Source organism: Vulpes lagopus, chromosome 16 (assembly GCF_018345385.1).
Source record: "Vulpes lagopus strain Blue_001 chromosome 16, ASM1834538v1, whole genome shotgun sequence".
In the NCBI taxonomy this organism is placed as follows: Eukaryota; Metazoa; Chordata; class Mammalia; order Carnivora; family Canidae; genus Vulpes; species Vulpes lagopus.
Window position 1 is genome coordinate 11,731,550 of NC_054839.1, and position 23,607 is coordinate 11,755,156.

Sequence of the window (23,607 nt, forward strand, 5' to 3'; positions counted from 1 at the left end):
AACAGAAGTTGCAAGTCTCTGGGAGGTGTGTGTACACAAAATTAACATAGCACCTGGATAAGTTCAAGCATATCTCGTCTCTTTAACTCATCTCCCTCAACCATTAGTAGAGTACCTTCTGTGTGTCTGGAACTATATACTAGATGCTTAGGACAGAAACATGGTTGTGGCCCTCAAGGAGCTTATGTATTAGTGGAAGAGAGCCACGGACAAATCAGCAACTATGTTGTGGAGTAGAAAGTATAGAATTGGAGGTGTCAACATGAGTTTCTTTTCTTTTCTTTTCTTTATGAGTTTCTTTTAATGTCTGAAGGCAGTTTTTGTATACAGAAAAGATCATGTAGGTTCCTTTGGTTTTAAAAATTATCAATTCAGAAATCTATTTTCCTTAGGCCTTTGAGTTCAGCCTATAATCTTATTATTCTGTTTATAAATGAAATGGATTAGTTCAAATTGACTAGATTTAAATAAGTTCAAATTGAAGGGTGCCTGAGTGGCTTAGTTAAGCATCTGCCTTTGGTTTAGGTCATAATATCAAGGTCCTAGGATTGAGCCCTGCATTAGGCTCACTGCTTGGTGAGGAGTCTACTGCTCCCTCTCCCACTGTTCCTTTTGCTCATGTTCTCTCTCTCTCTCTCTCTCTCTCAAATAAATTAATAAAATCTTTATAAATAAATAAGTTTTTTTTAATTAACTTTTATTGGTGTTCAATTTACCAACATACAGAAAAACACCCAGTGCTCATCCCGTCAAGTGTCCACCTCAGTGCCCGTCACCCAATCCCCTCCAACACCCGCCCTCCTCCCCTTCCACCACCCCTAGTTCGTTTCCCCGAGTTAGGAGTCTTTATGTTCTGTCTCCCTTCCTGATATTTCCCAACATTTGGGATGGTTTCCTTCTGTTATGAATGTGCATGTCCAGTTGTCTGCTTCTTAGAGCAGACATTTACCTTCCTCATCCACCAGCCATTGGAGGAGGACTAGGGCCACGTAGATGATTAATTCGACCCATTCTTCTGGGAGGGTTTCCTGGTGGCCCTCTTCCATCATCATATCTGGAATCAGAGGAGTTTCCATAGCCTCTTCTCTTTTTCACAGGGAAGGGAAACTTCCTTTATATTCCCTTTCACTATTATTCATATTCCCCAAATGAATGAGAACATACACTGTTTGTCCTTCTCCAATAAATAAGTTTAAATTGCAATTTACTTTATTAAATTCCCTTAAACTTTTAAAACTGTATTTATGATTTTACCCTCTTTTTCTTTTTCCTAAAGATTTTATTTCTTTCTTGATGAGAGACAGACACACAGAGAGAGAGAGAGAGAGAGAGAGAGAAAGAAAGAGAGGCAGAGACACAGGCAGAGGGAGAAGCAGGCTCCATGCAGGGAGCCCAATATGGGACTCAATCCCAGGACTCCGGGATCACGCCCTGGGCCAAAGGCAGGTGCTCAATCGCTGAGCCACCCAGGTGCCCCAATACCCTCTTTTTCTTAAGTGCTTCAAATACTCGACTGAGCAGGCAAAACCTCCCCCAAATAAGCACTTCAATAGTGCTTGTAAATCTATAAGATACTCTGGAAACTGAGGTTGCTTATAGGCCAAAGATCCTCTGCAGGCACACAGGCCCAGGTGATTCTTCCTCTGCCAACAGGATCCTGAGCCCTCTTCTGGTTGCCATGATTATAGGGAATGTCAAGTTCATGCCCTTCAGATAGAATTGGTTTTCTTGAGTCTAAATTACAGTTGAGGGATGCCTGGGTGGCAGAGTGGTTGGGTGTCTGCCTTTGGCTCAGGGCGTAATCCTGGAGACCTGGGATCGAGTCCCACGTCGGGCTCCCTGCATGGCACCTGCTTCTCCCTCTGCCTGTGTCTCTGCCTTTCTCTCTGTCTCTCATGAGTAAATAAATAAAATTTAACAACAAAAAAATTACAATTGAACCTAATTCTTTCCTCTGCTTTGAGAGGCAATCTTCTCACCCATTTGCTTTTTTCAACTAATCTTTCTTTGTTATTGTTATTTTTTTTAATGTTTTATCTTAATTACTTATTCATGAGAGACATAGGGAGAGAGGCAGAGACATAGGCAGAGGAGAAGCAGGCTTTCTGCAGGGAGCCTGATTTAAGATGCGATTCAAGGACCCTGGGATCACGACCTGAGCCAAAGTCAGGCGCTCAACTACTGAGACACCCAGGCATCCCTCAACTAATCTCTTTTCATGTTCTTCATATTCTTGGTTGGGTCCCAATTTTGAAAATATTTTATTCTGGTAAAATATGCCTGATATAAAATTTACCACTTTAACTATTTTTAGGTATAATTTAGTGGTACATTAAGCACATTTACATGGTTGTGCAACTATCACCACCATCCATTGCCAGAACTTTTCTCATCTTTTCAAACTGAAACTCTCTACCCATTATTTTTTATTTATTTATTTATTTATGATAGTCACAGAGAGAGAGAGAGAGGCAGAGACACAGGCAGAGGGAGAAGCGGGCTCCATGCACCGGGAGCCCGATGTGGGATTCGATCCCGGGTCTCCAGGATCGCGCCCTGGGCCAAAGGCAGGCGCCAAACCGCTGCGCCACCCAGGGATCCCTCTCTACCCATTAAACAGTAATTCCCCTGCCATGTTCCCTGTAGGCTGTGGTGACCACCATTCTACTTTGTCTCTATGAATCTGACCGCTCCAGATGCCTTATATAAGTGGGATCATACAGTACTTGTTCTTTTGTGATTGGGTCATTTTTATTTAGCATAATGTCTTTTAAGATTCATACATGTTGTTGCACATGTCAGAATTTCCTTCCTATTTAAGACTGAATACTATTTAATCGTATGGATACACCATATTTAACAAAATTTTTTCATTTATTTTAAAAAGGGAGGGAGGGAGGAAGGGCAGACAGAGAGAGAGAATCCCTCAAGGAGACTCCCTGCTCAGCATGGAGCCTGACATGGGGCTCAATTTCACGACCCTGAGACCATGACCTGAGCCCAAGCCACGAATCAGACACTTTACCAACTGAGTCACCTAAGTGCCCTTACACCACATTTTTTAAAAAAGATTTTATTTATTTGACAGAGAGAGCACAAGTAAGAAGAGCTACAGGTAGAGGGAGAGGGAGAAGCGGGCTCCCCATGAAGCAGAGAGCCCGGTGTAGGGCTCAGTGCCAGGACCCTGGGATCATGACCTGAGCCGAAGGCAGATTCTTAACCGATTGAGCCACATAGGCTCCTCTACACCACATTTTTAAATCTATTATCTATCATGGATATCTGGGTTACTTCTACTTTCTGGCTATTGTGAGTAATGCTGTTCTGAACATGGGTGTGCTGGGTTCCTATTCTTTTTTTTTTTTTTTTTAAGATTTTATTTATTTATTCATGAAATACAGAGAGAGAGGCAGAGACACAGGCAGAAGGAGAAGCAGGCTCCATGCAGGGAGCCCGATGTGGACTCAATCTCGGGACTTCAGGATCACGCCCTGGGCTGAAGGCAGACACTAAACCGCTGAGCCACCCAGGGATTCCCTGGGTTCCTGTTCTGACAGACATTTTTATGTGACACAAATATAATTTTACATGGACTAAACCGTAAAACAAAGTTTAAAATAAATACATAATGTGGACACACTGGTACACCCCAACACTGCTTGAAAATGTATCATCAATCTTTCAAAAAGTAATTTCTTATATATACCTTCTGTAAAACATTTTAGCAATACATAACAAAATCCATAAAAACGTTTCTACCCATTGAGCTGGTAATCCTAGTTCTGAAATGTATTCTATTTCTTTTTTTAAAAAGATATTTTATTTGTTCATGAGCGACAGAGAGAGAGAGAGAGAGAGAGAGAGGCAGAGACACAGGCAGAGGGAGAAGCAGGCTCCATGCAGGGAGCCTGATGTGGGACTCGATCCTGGGTCTCCAGGATCACACCCTGGGCTGAAGGCGGCGCTAAACTGCTGAGCCACCCGGGCTGCCCGTATTCTATTTCTTTTAAGAGATTTTATTTATTTTTTTATTTGAAAAAGAGAGAAAGAGAGAGCCCAAGTATGTATGTGTGTGTGGAAGAAGCAAACAGAGAGGGAATCTCAAGCAGACTCTGCCCTGGGCAAGGAGCCTGGTGTAGGGCTTGATCTCAAGACTCTGAGATCATGACCTGAGCTGAAATCAAGAGTTGGAGGCTTGAGACACCTGGGTGGCAGAGTGGTTGGGCATCTGCCTTTGGCTCAGGTCATGATCCTAGAGTCCCAGGACCGAGTCCCATATCGGACTCCCTCCATGGAGCCTGCTTCTCCCTCTGCCTATGTCTCTGCCTCTCTCTCTGTGTGTGTCTCTCATGAATAAATAAATAAAATCTTAAAAAAAAAAAAAAAAAAAGAGTTGGATGGTTAACTGACTGAGCCACTCAGGTGCCCCGTGGTCCTGAAATGTATTCTAAAGAAATACAGTTTAGGGACACCTGGCTGGCTCAGTCAGGAGAACATGCTACTCTTGATCTCAAGGTTATAAGTTCAAGCCCCATGTTGGGTGTAGAGATTACATAAAAAAATAAAATCTTAAAAAAAGAAAGAAATGTAGTCTAAAGAGGGAAAAGTTATATACATAAAGCTCTTTAGTGCTAAGGTTATACAATTTTAAGTTATATACTATTCATACAATAAAATTATATAATAACTACATCATAAAATTGTAGTGAAAAACCAGAGACACTTAAATATTCAATAATAGGGAAATGGTTACCTGAATTGAAATGAAACCACTTGATGCATATTATATACCTATTAAAATAATAAATACATTAAAACAAACAAAAATAATAAAAACAAAAATTTTTATAGCAATAAAAAAGGAGGGATCCCTGGGTGGTGCAGCGGTTTAGCGCCTGCCTTTGGCCCGGGACTAGATCCTGGAGACCTGGGATCGAATCCCACATCGGGCTCCTGGTGCATGGAGCCTGCTTCTCCCTCTGCCTATGTCTCCGCCTCTCTTTCTCTCTCAATGTGTGACTATCATAAATAAATAAAAAATTAAAAAAATAAAATAAAAAATAAAATCCCCCATGTCTAAAAAAAAAAAAAAAAAAGGAAAATATAAGATAACTACTCATTCATGTAAAAATTATGGCTGCAAATGGACAAAGCCTAAAAAAGAACAGGGGAGTAATAAAATGAATTTTGTGTGAGATTGGTGGATTCAAAATGATTTCTTCCCTTTTAAAAATATTCTTTGTTGTTGGTAAAAGCAATAAAAATTAAAATTTGAAGTAGCTGACAAAACTTGCTCATTAAAAATAAGGGCACCTGCTGGGTTGCCTTGATGATTAAATAATGGATGCAAAAGTAGCAAGAGATAAGTCTGCAGGCACTCGACAGTCTCCCCCCAGCCCTCTCTGCCTCACCCCTCTTTCCTTCCAGCTTAAGCATCCAGCAGATTCAGGATCATCACTGGTCACGCAATACCTCCATACCTTTCTCCTTCTCAGTAAGAGTGTTCCTTTTGCTTTTTATTCTTTTTATCTATAATTTCCAGAGCTCAATAGGATCTGGACACTTATACTTTTGGATTCTCTCATCAAAATGAAGTTGTTTTTTCCTCCCTACTTAATATATGGTTCTAAAAAAGCATGTAATATTAACAATCTGGTCAATCTCCCCTACCCCTCAAATTAAACAGTTACTACCATAAGATCCACAGCAATTCCATCTTTGAGTATATATCCAAAAGAAGTAAAGTAGGCACTTAAACAGATAGTGTAGACTCATCATATTCCTAACAGCATTATTCACAATAGCCAAAAGGTGGAAACAGCACCAAGTGTCCATCAACAGATACACAAAATGTGGTTTACCTATACGATGATATTTTATTCAGTTTTTAAAAGAAAGGAAATTCTGTGGGCACCTGGGTGGCTCAGCTGGTTGGGCGTCTGCCTTTGGCTCAGGTCATGATACCAGGGTGTTGGGCGTCTGCCTTTGGCTCAGGTCATGATATCAGGGTGTTGGGATAGAGCCCCGCATTGGGCTCCCTGCGGAGTGGCATGCACAGGTCTGGTGCTGGGTGCTGGGGATCCAAACGCAATTCCTGCCCCTCTGGGACTTCTGATCTAGTACGAAAGAAAAGAAGCACTGTACAAGTATAAGAGTATGATGCATGTTATAGAAGGGAAAGGACATGGAGTATGTAGAACAAAGAGTCTGGAAAACTGCTGAGTCTCAGTGGTTCTGGAAGGCCTCCTAAGGAATGATGATCCCGGAGAGACTCAGACAATGCTGAGCAGAGGGAATAGTGGAGTGGAGAATGAGTTGAACAACTCTCACACTGAACTTTTCATTCTTGGGACACCTGTCAACCAGAGACCAATCATTTGTTTAGTCAGTCATTCCGGAGGCATTCGTAACATAAATATCTACCAGCAGCAGGTGAGAAGGTATGCATGTCATCTGTGAAAGGGACTTAAGAGCTGATTAGTCTGCGAATGAGCCATGCCTTACACTTCATCTCTCTTTTTCACTAGCCATACTATTGTTTATTTGAACTTCCACTGCAGTCTGGACCACCTCAAAAAGGTGAATTTCAAACCACAAGTGGTATCTTTAATGTTTGAGTTAAGTTTGATTAAAAAAAAAAAGAATTTGGAATTATTAAGGTGCAGTTTTAAGATTAAAGTAAATTTCAATTATTTGCATTCCCTTATTAGGTGTTTCTATGGATTGGGCCATTCATTTCTTATTTCAAATCTCAGCATATATACAGGTGATAATATCAATAAGAATACATGGGGCACCTGGGTGGGTCAGTCAGTTAAGCATCTGACTCTTGGTTTTGGCTCAGGTCATGATCTCAGGGTCCTGAGATCTAGTCCAGGGTAGGGCTCTGCTCATTATGGAGTCTGCTACAGAGTCTCTCCCTTCCCTCTCTCTCCCCTTTTATTCCTGCCCCTGTATGCTCTCTCTAAAATAAATAAATAAAAATCTTTTAAAAGCGGGGCGGGGGAGAGAATACAAAAATACAAACCAAGGGGAAAAGAGATAAACTGCTTAACACATAGAATTTGATAAATAAAGCATACACATTCCACTTAGCTTTTCTAAGACATGTTCTATTCTGGATAGCATTAGATTATACCTCAAAGACAATTATTTCTATTACTCCTTTTCCAAAAACTATGGCTTTCTCCAAATCAATCAGTAATCAATCCAATGTAGCATTCAGTCTGATAAAAAAAAAAAAATCCAACTGTCTACTGCAATGTCAATAAAAGAATACCTTACAACAGAATGAGTCTTGCCATTAGGACACACACACACACACACACACACACACACACACACACTTTTTTCATTTATTTGGTAGTAGAAACTAATTTAAACGATATGTAACTTGTACATTGGGAACATTTGATAAACATCAAAATAGTAAGAACAGGCAAGGGTAAAAAGTGAAAATTGGCTGCATTTAAAGGTTTTTAATAAATACTCCTCACAACTTGAGCTCAAATGCTTAAGGGCCAGTAGACTGGGGCACGCTAACACAGCCAAGTGCAGCCCCGGGCGCAGGCTGAGGGCCACAGTGTTGGTCTTTAACCAAACCCCTCCTCTGCCCTCACTTCATCCCTCAGAGCTGCTCTGCTCCTACAGGGCCTGCTCCAGTGAAACCTTGTTCTCAGGAAAAAATCTGATAAATGTGTCCCATCAGCTAGGACTCTGAAAAAAAAAAAAAGGGGCAGAAAACCACCTCCCACAGGCTTAGGCCCAAAGGGACTTTAATGTCTTAAATGAGTGTTTTCAAGCCAGGGATTTTGCTTCAGGGCTTCCTGGAATCAGGTCCAGAAGACGACGTTAGGGCTGGGTTCTCCATTTCTCAGTCCTAATTTCTCTAGAGAGGCTTCATTTCTGGCTCCACATTGTGGACCCTGGACACTCTGGGGCTACTGTGGTCTGAGGGTAGCCACAGTGCCAGTTCACCTCCGCTCACAGAAGCTCCAGCCAGAAAGATCTCCTGCCCCTTTGTCCCACAGAAGTTCCTAGACTGACTCTGATGGGCTAATGTCATGTGATCGTGGCCAATCACTGCGGCAAGAAGAATGCAACTCACTGATTGATTCTCCCTGAACATCTGACTCAGAGGGATGGGGGCGGGGAGCTGGGAATGGAAATTAGGAGCCATCCTCTAAAAAAGGAAAAATGGATGCTCAGTAGCAAATCACAAATGTCTTCTACACTCATCCACATTATTCCCAGTATTTAAACTCTTGCAGGACACAAAACCTTAAAATGAGTCTCAAATGGCTCTCTAATCATGGAGTTGCTAACATTTGGCTGTGGATGGCACTGCTTCCTCTACCCATTAAGCCACCAGACCTGGTGTGTGTACAGGGACATCAAGCCTCTTCTCGGACATAAGCAAACACATGATATGATTGTTTTATATGAAACCTCTATGAGAAAACCAGGGTGTTGATGTAATTTCTATGCATGTAGTTCTCACCATTAGTACATGCTGTAGATATGTAGAGGATTATCGACCTCAATACCTAATGTGATTGATACCTATGAGATTATCTGCCATGAAGATACACCCTTTCCTGCTTCTAATGCAATTACCTTCCTCTATATAGATGGAATTGGTGCCCATGTGATGACTTGCTCCAGATCCATATGCGATTATGCCTGTGCAATTATCTAACACAATGATATGCCAGTGATTGAAACCCATGTGATTATCTGCTAAGATGATACCCATGCAAATGAAAATTGGCAAGTCCTGTGAGCTCTAATAATAACCCTCACTACAAGCCAAAACCAATGGCTAAGACTTAAAGAAAGGTTCTTTAAAAATAAACAGGCACTTAACTGTGTATGTATGTGGTGTGTATGAATGTATATGCAGGAGAGAGATTGAGATTTATCTTTCTGTAGTGTTTAAAACTTAGAATAGGACTACAAAAATGAAAGAAAAGAAATGTCAAGGTAATTTTCAGCACCAGAATTTTTAGATTCTAGGGTCTTAATAATAACCTAAGACCTGTTACTGATTTCACAGGAAGTAGCATTTTATTCCACAATTTGTGTTTTAATTCACAGACTTTGGGTCCTAGTGACTTTTTTGCCTTTTGGTGACCACATAAGGAAACGAGGAGTTGAAAATTACCAATGTAAACAACCACATACAACTGAAGGTACAGCACGGACATATAAATCACTAAGACCACATTTCCAACTCCAGAGCACGTGCCATTATTACAGACAAGGCCACACTCAGCTGTTCTTTCCAGCCTCCACTGCTCTTCTTAAAAAGAAACAGTCTAAGTAATAACATGTTTGGTCATTTATCTTGCTCTTTTTTTCCCAATTCGCTATTCTGACTTTTGAGAAAAGCATGTAATATCCCCATAGAATTTGATGATTTTCTTTGTTATTGTCAAAAAATGCTAATCCATGAAGCGAACCTTTCTGGGTAATGTTAATTCAGCTGCCTGTTTTATAATAGGATTATGTTTTCCAGGATTTAAAAATCCCACTTGTTAGCTACCAAATAGACTTCTACAACAGCTATAAAATAGAATTTAATCCCTATTGGCATTAACAAAATAGCCGAGGTAAAATTCATGTCTAACTACACTTAACTTCTTACAACCTCCAATAAATATATAACATTTCTTTTGAAGTTATAAAAGTAAACTGTTCAGTGGATAGCCAGTCTCATGGGTCCAATCATGCAGTATCTCTAACGCAGAACAAATGCTGTTTACATACAGTAAGGACTACAGGAAACATTTATTTAAATGGATTAATCCATGTTTACATGTATTAATGCTCCCTTTTCCAACACGCAAATTCAAGTTAAAATGATCTTCATTCCTCTCTTTTAAAAACAGTCATGGGGGAGTCAACTATTTGGTCTGTTAACATGTAAAAAATCTAATTAGGTACAAATAAATTTCAGAATAGAATACTATAACACAATTGAGGTAGAGGCTAACATTATATCTCACTTTACAAAAGAGAGGGCATTTTTTGGAGGGTGGGTAAAGATAAGGAAAGGCAAAGGGCCCCAGAAATGATCTCACTGCTTACCAAAGTGAGGGTGGTAAGCAGATTCCCTTTTGTCTTTGGCTCTTCATTCCTATATCACTCTGTCTTCAAAAATGAAGTTGAGCTGGCATTAAAGGGCCTTCTGGGAATGCAAAATTCAAGTGTGGTGAAACAGAGACATATTTCTCTTCCCTTCTTCCCTCCCCTCCTCCTTCAGGCAGGTGACTCCGGAAGCTTATGGTGGGCCAGATGGGAACAAAGATATGCTGGCAAATAACTGTTTCAAGATGAAGGAGAAGAAAACAAGGAGGCTGACATGTAACATATCAAAGAATATTCAGGCACTCGGAAGTTGAACATGAATCTCAGGGCAGTCCAACCTCTTTAAAGATGCAAATTGCAGTCAAACACAGAAAACAGTAGGGTTCTGTTTATCCTTTCACAAAGGGTGCAAACTGCTAATCAGGCTCCATTGCTGGGCTGGCCACTTTGTTTATCAATAAACAGGAAGACAGTTAGACTATAATTTTCCTGCCTCGCACTGGTAGCCAAAAGGAAATGCTGGCAGCTTGGTAGTACTGAGTTCCAGTTGCATCAAAACCCAATTATTATTGTAATAATGTATGGGTGTTTGCAAGTTGCACAGGCGCGCTACACATGTCCACAGAATCATGTGAAACATATTGGCAGAGAATGAGCTTGGTGATACATGGACTAAGGGGAGCTGTCAAAATAGGCTGGTCCTCCAAGAGCTCAGCTGTGGAGTGTTGTTTAAAAACACACACACACGCTGGAAAAGAGTTAACATGGCAGATATGGAAATCTTCTACATGTTAATACAACACGACAAAAATATGGTTTGATGAAAATCAAACAACAAAAAGGCTTCAAATGGGAAATTTGGTTGGAGTATGCTATAATTGCCACTACAAACTGCTACCACAGAGTACTCATATGCCTTCTAAAAAAGGCATTCACAGTTATTTTCATGTCAATAGGAACTATCTTCCTGAGATACTATAAAATCCTAAATCTAATTTTGGGAGCACAAGCCCCCAAATCTAACATAAAACCAAAGTTCAAATGTACATGTGTTTAGGCCTTCGAATTGTCCAAATCATGGGACGCCTGGGTGGCTCAGCACCTGAGCGTCTGCCTTTGGCTGAGGGCATGATCCTGGATTGAGTCTTGCATTGGCTCCCTTCATGGGGCCTGTCTCTCCCTCTGCCTATGTCTCTGCCTCTCTCTATGTCCCTCATGAATAAATAAAATGTTAAAAAAATTTTTTAATTGTCCAAATCATGACCTTAGGGCATTTTTCATTTGTCTGTATAGATGCATCTATAAGAGATTAAGATGCATTCCAAATTTCGTATAATGCCCAAGATGGGGTATGACAAATATAAAATACAAGGAGACTATATTTTCCGTAACATAGTGTTTCTATTTTTTTTTCAGATTTTAACAAATTTACAGTGCTTCTATTAATGTTGAAATAGTACATGTGTTAATAAGAACTATATTGATCACATGCAACTCATTTATTCATCAAACGTTTGCTGAGTACCTACTATGTATCAAGTACTATGGTAAGCTGTGGGGGATACTTTGGCACCCTCTTCATCTAACTGAGCCTACCAGAAAAGCAGATGTGGAATAGGTCATTACATTAAGGTGTAATGGCTGTTATGATGGAGTAAGTCAGTCACTCTTTTTCTGTACACCCAACCAGTCTTCACTGTGTGTCTGGCTCTCCAAGATGCCAAACCACAGCACTACCCTGGCAACTTGAGATAGGGGACTGTAGCTCACTTCTGCTTGGACAAAACAAACAAGTGAAGTTCAGTAAGTTCTGTATGGTTCTGATAATAACTCTCATTTGCAAGTGTAGTTGATGAAGTTTTGGAATATAGGTGAGGTGTGGTGGGGTGAGGTCAGAGTCGACGACCAAGAAAGAATTCTTGAGATGTCTTTGGTGCAAAATGGTGGTTTTATTAACGTACGGGGACAGGACCCGTGGGCAGGAAAAGCTGCTGCCCCAGGCCTGTGAGGGGTGGCTGATTATATACCTGGGAGTTGGGAGGGGTTTGAGGATACTGTACTCTCTAAGGAATTCTGGAAGCAAAGTTTCCAGGACCTTGAGGTAGCTATTGTTGGGAAAAGGTCACTTATTACTGTCTAATAAAACCTGAGTCATGAGACCCTTCAGATGTATATCAGTGGGCCATGTGCTTGGAGAATGATTGCCAACATGTATCTTGGGGGTTTAGAGATAAAGGGAAATTTCTTTCTTTCTTTCTTTCTTTCTTTCTTTTTTTTTTTTTTTTTTGATAAGGGGAAATTTCTAAAGCAATTTTTATATTAAAGTAGACTTACAAGATCCTGGGAGTCGGGCTAAGATTGTTTTTGCCCTTAGCAAAGTATTAACATGGAGGCAGTTGAGTCTGTAGAGGAATGTCCCTTTGCCTGTTTCAAGGACTTGTCAATGTGCTGTCCCAGGCTTGTGCTTTGTCCTCAGCTAGTCCTCTGTTCTCCCATCAGAGTGACCACAAGTGAAGCTCTAGGGTGTACAGCTTTCCATTGGCTGTGTGACCTTGGGCAAGTTTGTTAACCTCTCTGTATTCCAATCTCCTTATCTGTCAGTGGGAATAACAGTACCTCTTTCATAAAGCTGGTGTGCATATGAAATGAGGCAATCCATGCAAAACACCTAGAAGTAGTGCTGGCACATAGAAATATTCTAAACGTTCTCTAGTATTGGTCCCATATCACCTTCAGCACCACGGTCAGCTCCAAGGCTCACTCCAATTAGGGCAGAGGCCAGAAAGAACGATTGTAGATAGCTAGCTGCCTTTGGCCCAGGAATGGACCAAAATTCAAAATCCAAAGAGAACCCAGGAAGGAGTGGTGATATTGTCCATATCTGCTATGACCCTCAGAACTGAAGGATGATATGCTCAGTATGTCTCCCAGGCAAATGTGGAAAGAAAACCCAGTCACAGCTCCCAGCTCAGAGAGTGGGAGCTCCTTGATCAATGGAATTCTTGATAAAGGTCTCCCTAACCTTCTCATATCTTGGTTCCAAACTTGGGTGCTTCATACCCACTTCAGGCTCCTTTGCTTTGACAGCCTATTTGCTAGTTCTTTCTTTTTTTTTTTTTTTAAGATTTATTTATGAGAGAGAGAGAGAGAGAGAGAGAGAGAGAGAGAGAGTGATAGGCAGAGACATATGCAGAGGGAGAAGCAGGTTCCATGCAGGGAGCCCGATGTGGGACTCAATCTTGGGACTCGGGGATCACCTCCTGAGCCAAAGTCAGACGCTCAACCGCTGAGCCATCCAGGCATCTCTTGTTAGTTCTTTCTATTTATTGGCCCTACTTTTCTACTTTCCTTCCCCTATGCATCTAGCCATCCAGAAAAAGAAGCTCTTTACATTTATGCCCCGTACCAATTGGGCCAGACCATCAGCCTCCTGCGAATATGGAAAGGCAATTAGATAATGTTTATAAAAAGGCTTAGTAGAACAGCCTCTTGGGGCTTAATCTAGCTTCATTCTTCCACCTTCTGAGGTTCCAAGAATTCATCCTCTACTGGAAAAACTTGAGGCATTTTTGGGAAGCCTACTTTCATCTCAGGCCAGTCCCCTGGCTCATCTTTCTCTCTAGGCTTTTGCTCTTCTGATACATGTGTAGGAAGGTCTTTCTGGTCTAGTTACCTGGAGCTATTCAGTACTTTTCCCAAAAATATGTGCTTCTTAGACGTACAAGACTTGGGTGGAAATTCAGGGTACAACTACTAACTTTTGCAGGTTAATTTATGACCACTGATTTTATTAAGTGGGAAAAAGTTGCAAAAACATATCTGAAACAGACGGCATATCTTTATTAGAAAGGCAGGCTATGCTTTGGGTTAGTTTTTTTTTTTTTTTTTTTTTTTTATTTATGATAGTCACAGAGAGAGAGAGAGAGAGGCAGAGACATAGGCAGAGGGAGAAGCAGGCTCCATGCACCGGGAGCCTGATGTGGGATTCGATCCCGGGTCTCCAGTATCGCGCCCTGGGCCAAAGGCAAGCGCCAAACCACTGCGCCACCCAGGGATCCCCTGGGTTAGTTTTTGACTTGACATTTGCTCCTGACAAGCCAAACTTTTCTTTTCCCATCAAAACACCATCTTCCCCAACCTACGCAGCAGGTATAGAATAAGAATTAAATTATCATCATCCTGAGAAACTCTGATGTATTAAAAAAAATACATGGCAAAAGTGTATTATTTCTTAATCACCTAACTCAAAATGTTAAATTATGCCTTAAAATATACCCAATAGGGGATCCCTGGGTGGCGCAGCGGTTTGGCGCCTGCCTTTGGCCCAGGGCGCGATCCTGGAGACCCGGGATCGAGTCCCACGTCGGGCTCCCGGTGCATGGAGCCTGCTTCTCCCTCTGCCTGTGTCTCTGCCTCTCTCTCTCTCACTGTGTGCCTATCATAAATAAATAAAAAATTAAAAAAAAATTTGCTTAAAAAAAATACCCAATAATTCATTATTGAAAACATGGGGGCATTTAATACTTATAAATTGTGGTCACTGAAATAGGAAAACTTGAAGAATATACTATTCTTTGATATCAAGTATGTTGCACTGCAAAATTTCATGCTGTAGCTCCTTCATTTTGGTTGTGGCTATGTGTACTCAGTTTTTTAGTGACTGAAATTTACCAAACTGAGGTCTCCTAGGCTTATTTTGTGAAAATGACCTGAGGTTCCTTGATAAAAAAAAAGAAGAGATTTTAACTGGTAACTAAATTTGGAATAAATCAGCTTAATGATTTTCACTACAGATTTCAAGTTATTTCTTACTTCATTTTGAAGGAAATGACTATAGTTTCTACTTTTATAAAGTTTCAGCTCATTTAAGCTGGGTTCCTTTCTTTCAATCTTAATTTTGAACTGGAGCTCAAAGATCTGTTCTAGGCTTGGGCTTTCCATGGTCAGGTATATCATATTATAGATCATACTGTCTTAATTGGATTCCTAGGAATTGCAGGAAAAGAAATAACTGGTTATTTGAAGCCTGTATTTCTTTGTAAAGAGATTTTGTTGAGCTCATTAAATGGAAATTGCTGACTAGTATGACCCTAATAGAGATATTTGAATCCTTGCATTAAAAAGAACCCTGTTTTGAAGAATAAAACAATGAGGGGGGAAAAGGTCAGAGTTTTTCTGGGGGAGGTTAAAGCAATTACTCCACAAAAGGGGAAAGGTTATTTAAGGGTATGAAGGGATTAATAAAAGACCGAAAACACTTTACTATTTCTTTGAAAACCTGGAAAGGTTTTTGTATCAGAACCTTTAAGGATCAAAAAGACCTTGCAGAGTTCCTAAGCACAGTTCAGCTTTCCATACTGTTCCAAAAAGACTCACAGATACCCCAATTCCTATTGAAGAAATCTCCCAAGCTTTCAAGTCTTTTAATAAAGGCAAGGCCCCTGGGAGAGGAGCCTTCCATCCCAATTTCACACCCCTACTGAAGAGGAGTTAGCACCCTACGCCCCTGTATACATTTAATCATTCATTGCACATCAGTTAGCTTTCTCCCTGTAGGGAGAATACACCTCACTACTCTACAAATTTATTTCAACTGAAGTAACAGCACAGGTATTTAAAATTTAGCTAAATGGATTTGTGTGTGCATATGGTAAGTACAAATAGGGGTGTAGTAATAATGTACTTGTGTTTATTTGCACACACATGAATGTGCACAAAAAGAAACCAAATGAAAGAGCACAAATTAGAATACACGTGTTCAGGGTAGAAAAGGATCTGTATGACAATTAAAGGCATTACAGAGGAACTCAAGAGTTAACTGCTTAAAATGATGAGTGTCAGGAAGTCATAGTCATATTTTTCAATTGATAATAAGCCAATGGCCTTGACTGACATTTAGTTTAATTTTTTTTTTTTTTTGAGAGAGAGAGAGAGAGAGAGAGAGAGAGAGAGAGGAGGAGTGCATGTGCAGGAGTGGGGAGGAGGGAGAGAAGAATCCCAAGCAGGCTCCACACCCAGCCCAACTCAGGGCTTGATCCCATGACCCTGAGATCATGATATTTGGTGTTTCTTAATGAGCAACTCAAACTCTCAAATGCAACTGACTCCAGGGTTCAGCGATCTGACAGGTAATCAGGAGCGCTTTCTCAATTATTGTTTGTGAAGAGTACTTAGAAAGTTGCTCTCTACTGGGGACACAACTGCACTTCCCTTGCCTTTGCAGTGTTGCCTGAAATTGTTGTTTCCTTCACAACCACTAACCTTTCTGTAGGCCTCACATGTGTACTGATATCCAAAGTGGATAGAGGGAAGAGAAGCATTCAAAGAACATGGCCTCATGGAATGATCCTATGGGGCTTCTGAAGCACTGGTGGTTGCTTAGAAGGCAAATGGCTCCCTCTTGCTTTTTATGACAGTGGGCAGCTTTGACAACATGGTCCTCCTGGCAGTCCTAGGTCCTCTGCCAAGCAGAGCAAGTGGTGGGAAGAGAGCTGCTGTTCCAATCCCTACCAACCAAGGGGCTCCCCTTGACATTCTACTAAGGGAAGCTCTGTGATAGTCTTCCTCCTTCAGTTTCCCAAAATGGAGAATGTCATTTTAAACATGTCTTTCTCAGGACCTAGACCACAGCCTAGCTCTTCCTTGCTCTAATCATTCTCATGGGGCCCAGGCCCTCACAGGCAGATCTGTCTCCCTTCCTCTACCATCTTCCTACTCCCTTTCTGCCAAGAAAGTAAATGCAAGGTAAAAATTTATTGATTAGCTACTCAAGAAAGATAATCTCTTTTCTGGTTTCCTAAGAAAAAGAATAAGTAAGATATTCCTGACATAGTTGTCTCTAGCCTCCTAGTGTTAAGAAATCTGCGAGGGAGGGACAGCTGGGTGGCTCAGTGATTGAGCCTCTGTCTTCAGCTCAGGGTGTGATCCCAGAGTCCCAGGATCAAGTCTTGCATTGGGCTCCCTGCAGGGAGCCTGCTTCTCCCTCTGCCTATGTGTCTGCCTTCTCTCTGTGTCTCTCATGAATAAATAAATAAAATCTTTAAAAAAAAATCTGTGAGGAAAGTAGAGAGAAAAATTGGTATTTTGTCTCTAGGGTCTTTTCTTTATTTGTCTACCATTTTAAGAGAAAGGTTAAAAAAATAGCAAAATTGGCAAACTCCATCACATTTAGAGCAAAAACCTATCTATGCCAATATATTACCCTATGAGAGTCAAGAATCTAAGGTATGAATCAATACCAGTGAATCTTGGCATTGCAAGGAGACTTGAATTAATCCATCAGACCCTTGGTCAGGAATATAGTTAAGACACTTGCTCTTTAAGTATTTATCAAACCTTCTTATAGCACTTACAGAAGGAACACTGAGGCACAGAGAAGCAGAGTAATTCACCCAAAGTCACACTATTAGGACAAGATATTACCAGAATCCACACATAGGCAGCTTGGCTTCAATATGTGTGTTCTTGACCATCAAATAACTTTCCTCTATGTGAAAGAGACATCTTATGGAACATATTATCTATTCTCCTAAGTTTTCTAAGCTTTATTCCTTTAAGAATGATGCCACTAGGGATCCCTGGGTGGCTCAGCGGTTTAGTGCCTGCCTTTGGCCCAGGGCGCGATCCTGGGGTCCCGGGATCGAGTCCCATGTCGGGCTCCCGGCATGGAGCCTGCTTATCCCTCTGCCTGTGTCTCTGCCTCTCTCTCTCTCTCTCTATCATAAAAAAAAAAAAAAAAGAATGATACCATCACTTAAAGAAATATTTTTGTAATGTGTGAGAGTTTACAAAGTGCTGTTCTGTTTAAACCTCAGAGCTGGTCCTATGGTGGGCAGTGCAGGTTTCATTATCACCTATCTTATGGGACACAGAAGGAAACAGAGGCTCTTGAGTTTATAAACTCAAGTTTCCTGACTAGCTAGTGTTAAAACTGGGAACTTTAAATAGGCTTCATGTTGTCAAGTTCTCTACCCTTTCTACTGAACTGGGTTCCTGGTACCAAGTCAAGGTGCCCACAAGTGACATCCCAGATTTTACCTTAGGTTCCCACAGAAAAATCTTCCCTGAATTACAATTCAGAGTTCCTCCTTTGGCTTCCTTAAGGGTAGGTGTAATACCCCTCATGACTAAAAAAAAAAAAAATATATATATATATATATATATATATATATATATATATATATATCCCTCATGACTATAAAGTCCTAATACATCCCCACTACTTGCAAATCATATTAGAAAAAAAAAAGATACTATGTTCATGTAAGTTGCTTTTGTCCTTCAAAATAGAACTATTGGGACGCCTGGGTGGCTCAGCGGTTGGGCATCTGCCTTTGGCTCAGGGCCTAATCCTGGAGACCCAGGATGGAGTCCCACCTTGGGCTCCCTGCATGGAGTCTGCTGTGTCTCTCATGGGTAAATAAATAAAATCTTTTTTTTTTTTTAAAGGAAGAATAAGAGAACTATCTCAGGAACTCTTACAGGGGATGAGAAGACACAAGGACACATTTCCACAAGAAGATGAAACATAAAATACTGGATGCTTCTGAACATAGTTAGAAGAGATTTAGATAATTAGTGAGGAAGTAAGTTTTGACTTTGTAACAACTGAATATGAAACAAATTCAGGGGAAAGGAAAGGTAATTATGAACTCCAGGGGAAACAACAGGTTGGCAGGGGGAAAAAAGATAACTGATTTATTACTACGTAGTTAAACTCTAAGTAGTTTTTACACTGAATACTAATCTTATCAAAGTTATATATAATTTTATTGAATGACTGAGAGATGAGGAAATTCACACATAGTAGTAAGGGTGGTGGTGGGGAAAATCCCAAAGCAAGGAGTCAATATCATGCCTGAAACTGAAAAAATAATTCAAGAAGTCTATCATTTAGAGATAGGGGAGTTATTGCCACAAAAGTAAGCTAGAAGAGATAAAAGGGACTGTGTCTGAAGGGGAGAAATGGAATGATGTTTAAGGACTGCTTTATCTCATAACTATTTGATTTTTTACGTGTAATTTTGGGTTATTCTGTTCAAGTTTATAGTTTTTAAAAAAGATTTTATTTATTTATGAGAGACACACACAGAGAGAGGTAGAGACATAGGCAGAGAGAAGCAGGCTTCCTGCCAGGAGCCCAATGTGGGACTCAATCCCAGGACTCTGGGATCATACCCTGAGCTGTAGGCGATGCTCAACCACTGAGCCATCCAGGCATCCCTTTAAGTTTATAATTAAAAAAAAAAAATTAAAGGTTGGATACTTTACTTCAGCAATATGGCAAACCAGATTCTCTAAAGGGCCATCCAACCATAAGATGGATCCATTTCAACATGAGTACTTTTCATTGCATCGCTGGGCTCATAAGAATGTAAGGGAATTTTCCCAAGGCCATTGTAAAACAACAACATAGAGCTACGTCTGACTTATGAAGAGTCAGAAAAGTAAGAAAGCTTAGAACTAAATACCTATATCAGACCTGGTATCAGGATACTAAGTCTGAGATCACTGCAAAGTTGGAGGAGAACAAATTGAGACTCCAAATTAGTAATATCCCTGACTCCCAGCAGAAGCAAACACAATTTCTTGGAGGAAAAGCTCCCCACTCTAGGCCCTTGGATTCCCAGGAATTAATTTCAATCAATATGATTTTAGATCATGACTATGAGTCAGTGAACAACAGGAAGTGATTTAAAAGCAAAAATAATTAAAATTGGGGCTCCTGGCTGGCTTAGTTGGTAGAGCATCTGACTCTTGATCTTAGGGTCATGAGTTCAAGCCCCGTGTTGGGCGTGGAGCCTACTTTAAAAAAAGAAGAAAGAAAGAAAATGAAAGAATTGAAATAGATTCAAAATAGACCAAGTAGATATGAAAAAAGTCAAACAGAAGTTCTAGATATGAAAAATATAACAAAATAAAAAGCTCAGAGGATGGGTAAAATAAATACAACTGAAGAGAATGATAAAAGTGTTGTTCAGATATGAAGAACAAACCAGCAGTGTAGCACAGACAGACAAAAAGACAGAAAATATGAAAAGATACTAAGAGACACGGAGGATAGGATGAAAAGCTCCTAGTAGGTCTACTTACATCCCTGAAGGAAAGAACAGAAAGAATGGAATAGAAGTGATATCTGAATTGCTAATGGTAGAAATTTTACAGAACTGATAAAAGACATGAATCCACAAATATGGGAAAAGCAACTTATACTAAAGAAAGTAAGGAAAAGAAGGGAAGGAGGAATAAGCCAACATCTAGTCAATATTTTTTAAAGATTTTATTTATCTATTTGAGAGAGAGAAAGAGTGTCTGTGAACAGATGGTAGGGGGTGAGAGGCAGAGGGAGAGGGAGAGAGGGCATCTCAAGCAGAATCCCTGCTGAGTATGGAGCCTGATACAGAGCTCAATCTCAAGACCCTGAGATCATGACCTGAGCCAAAACCAAGAGGCGGATGTTTAACAGACTGAACCACAAGGCACCCTAACACTTAGTCAATATTTTAGTGAAATTTCAGTACAGCAAAGACAAGAGGATCTTAAAAGCAGCCAAAGAAGAAAAGGCAAGTAACCTTGTTTGTAGACTGACAATGGAGTTCAGAAGCCAGAACAAAATGAAATAACTTTGACCAGAAAAAAATGAAATAACATCTTCAAAGTTCTAAGAGAAAATAACTGTTAGTCCAGATTTTTCTACCTCACCAAACAAAAAGACATTTTCAAACAAATAAAAACTGTGATTACATCATCAACAAAACTTTGCTATAGGGGAAACTCTGAAGGAGGCACATCAGAAGAAAGATGATCCCAGAGAGGTCTGAGATGTAAAAAAAGGTAATAATGAGCAAGTTAAAGAAATGATGAAGTGGGTAGGTTAATCTAAATAAATGCTGTATATATAAAATAATGACAGCAATAATACAAAATTTGTGAGATTAAAAAGAGATAATTGAAATACTAGGTAAAAATAACATCAATTACAAGGGAGAGGATTGGATTTAAAGTTTTCTAAAATTTGGGGATCCCTGGGTGGCTCAGTGGTTTGGTGCCTGCCTTTGGCCCGGGGTATGATCCTGGAGACCCGGGATTGAGTCCCACATCAGGCTCCCGGCATGGAGCCTGCTTCTCCCTCTGCCTGTGTCTCTGCCTCTCTCTCTCTCTCTCTGTCTCTGTGTCTTTCATGAATAAATAAATTTAAAAAATCTTAAAAAAAAAAAAGGTTCCAAACCTCTCTAATTGCAGGTAACTTATTATTAAAATATAATAATAAGAAGAAAAAATAAAGTTTTCTAAAATTCTTGTGTTGCCCAGGAAGAAGGTGCAGGTTAATTTTAAGCTTTGCTAAGTATACTGGTAAAATTTCAAGAGTAACCAATAAAAGTTAGAAATACAGTCATAACTTCTAAACTAAGAAAGGAAAACAAGGACTAAGAAATGAAAAAAGTCAAATAATCTTTAAAAGGCAGGAAAGATGAAACGTTTGGAGTATATTATTTACTTAGATGTCAAGTTTGCTAAATCTGGTTCATCTAATAAAAGTAGCTCAAGCCGTCACAAAATAAAATAAAATAAAATAAAAGGCAGGAAAGATGAAAGGGAAAAAAAAAACACAGATAAATGAGAAAAATAGAGCAAAAATAATGGAATATTTAAATCTAAATTTTTCAGTAATTACATTAAAAGTAAATCTGGTTGGCTCATTTGGTAGAAGCATGTGACTCTTGATCTCCAGGTTGTGAGTTCAAGCTCCACAATGGGTGTAGAGATAACTTAAAAATAAAATAAAAATAAAAATAAGTGGATTAGTATTCCATTCAGAAGACAGAGATTATCCACAAAGGTATTAAAAAAAATTAAAAACAATAGGAGAAGGGATCCCTGGGTGGCTCAACAGTTTAGCGCCTGCCGTTGGCAAGGGGCGTGATCCTGGAGTCCCGGGATCAAGTCCCGTGTTGGGCTACCAGCATGGAGCCTGCTTCTCCCTCTGCCTGTGTCTCTGCCTTTCTCTCTCTCTCTATGTCTATCATGAATAAATAAATAAAATCTTAAAAAAAAACAATAGGAGATATATTTAAAATATACAGATATGGAAAAGTTGAAAGCAAAAGGCTAAAAACAATATACTGGGCAGATGCAAACCAAAAGGAAACTGGTAGATTCATATGAGACCACAGAAACTTTAACGCAAAACATTTTAGGGGACAAAGAGGGTCAGTGCATAATAATAAGTGATTCAATATACAAGGAAGATACAATAATTCTGAATTTTTATATACTCAATATCATAGGCTCAAACTACAAGTAGCAAAAATTGATAAAACTAGAGGGGGAAATTGGAAAATTATCTATTGGAGCCTAAATTTCAACTAGCCTCTCAATTATTGATATATCAAGCTGATAGAAATCAGTAAAGACTTGGGTATTTGAATAATATAGTTAACAAGTCTGGTCTAATGGAAAAATATATAGAACTCTGGTCTAGTAAACAGAAATTACACATTCTCCTTAAGCACATATGAGACACTTACAAAAATGGCTCATGTAAAGCAGAAATCAATAAATTTCTAAAAATCAGCATTATTCAGGTCGCATTCTTTAACCATCATGCAACTAAGCTAGAGATTAGAAATAAAAGAACAAATAAAAACTTTCTCATATGCTTGAAAACGTAAAAACTCTAAGCCTCTGCTACTCAAACTGTGGTCTACAGACCAGTCTTGGTCCACAAACTCTGACCAAGACCATGATGCTACGAGGTACGTAGCATGAAATCAGGGGTATGAATTCAGAAACTTCTATAGTACTCGACATTGTTGTGACACCCAAGCAGCATTTAATTTTTCTAGCAATTTTTTAATATTTTATAAAAATATCAGTCAACAATAGATTAGAAATGTTTAGAACATTTCTAATAAAGTAACAAATAAAAATAACCAAATTGGTTCTTTTTTTTTTTTTTTTTAAGATTTTATTTATTTATTCATGAGAGACACAGAGAGAGAGAGAGGCAGAGACACAAGCAGGGGGAGAAGCAGGCTCCATGCAGGGAGCCCAATGTGGGACCCGATCCCAGGTCTCCAGGACCACACCGTGGGCTGAAGGCAACGCCAAACCACTGGGCCACAGGGGCTGCCCCCAAATTGGTTCTTTACCGCAGAGAGGAATGCATTCTTTAGTGGCTCCTGGTTCAAGAAAGATATCAAAATAGAAATTAAAAAATACTTAGAACTGTGGCACCTGGGTGGCTCAGTCGGTTAAGTGTCTGACTCGTGATTTTGGCTCAGGTCATGATCCCATGGGTTGTGAAATGAAGCCTCACTCCACCTTCTTCATCAGGCTCCTCAATCCTCAGGGAGTCGGGAGTCGGGTTGGGATTCTCTCTCCTTCTCCCTCCCTTCCTCCCCCAACTCATGTACGTGTGTACTCACGTTCTCTCTCTCTCTAATAAATAAATCTTTAAAAAAATACTTAGAGGGATCCCTGGGTGGCTCAGTGGTTTGGTGCCTGCCTTTGGCTCAG

At 40.0% G+C, this 23,607-nt stretch overlaps 1 protein-coding gene across 5 annotated transcripts in view; it reads right to left on the bottom strand.

Moving 5' to 3' along the window:
* The window catches only part of CLYBL (citramalyl-CoA lyase), a 285,596-nt gene that overhangs the window by 109,847 nt on the left and 152,142 nt on the right, over positions 1 to 23,607 (bottom strand). The window lies entirely within an intron of this gene.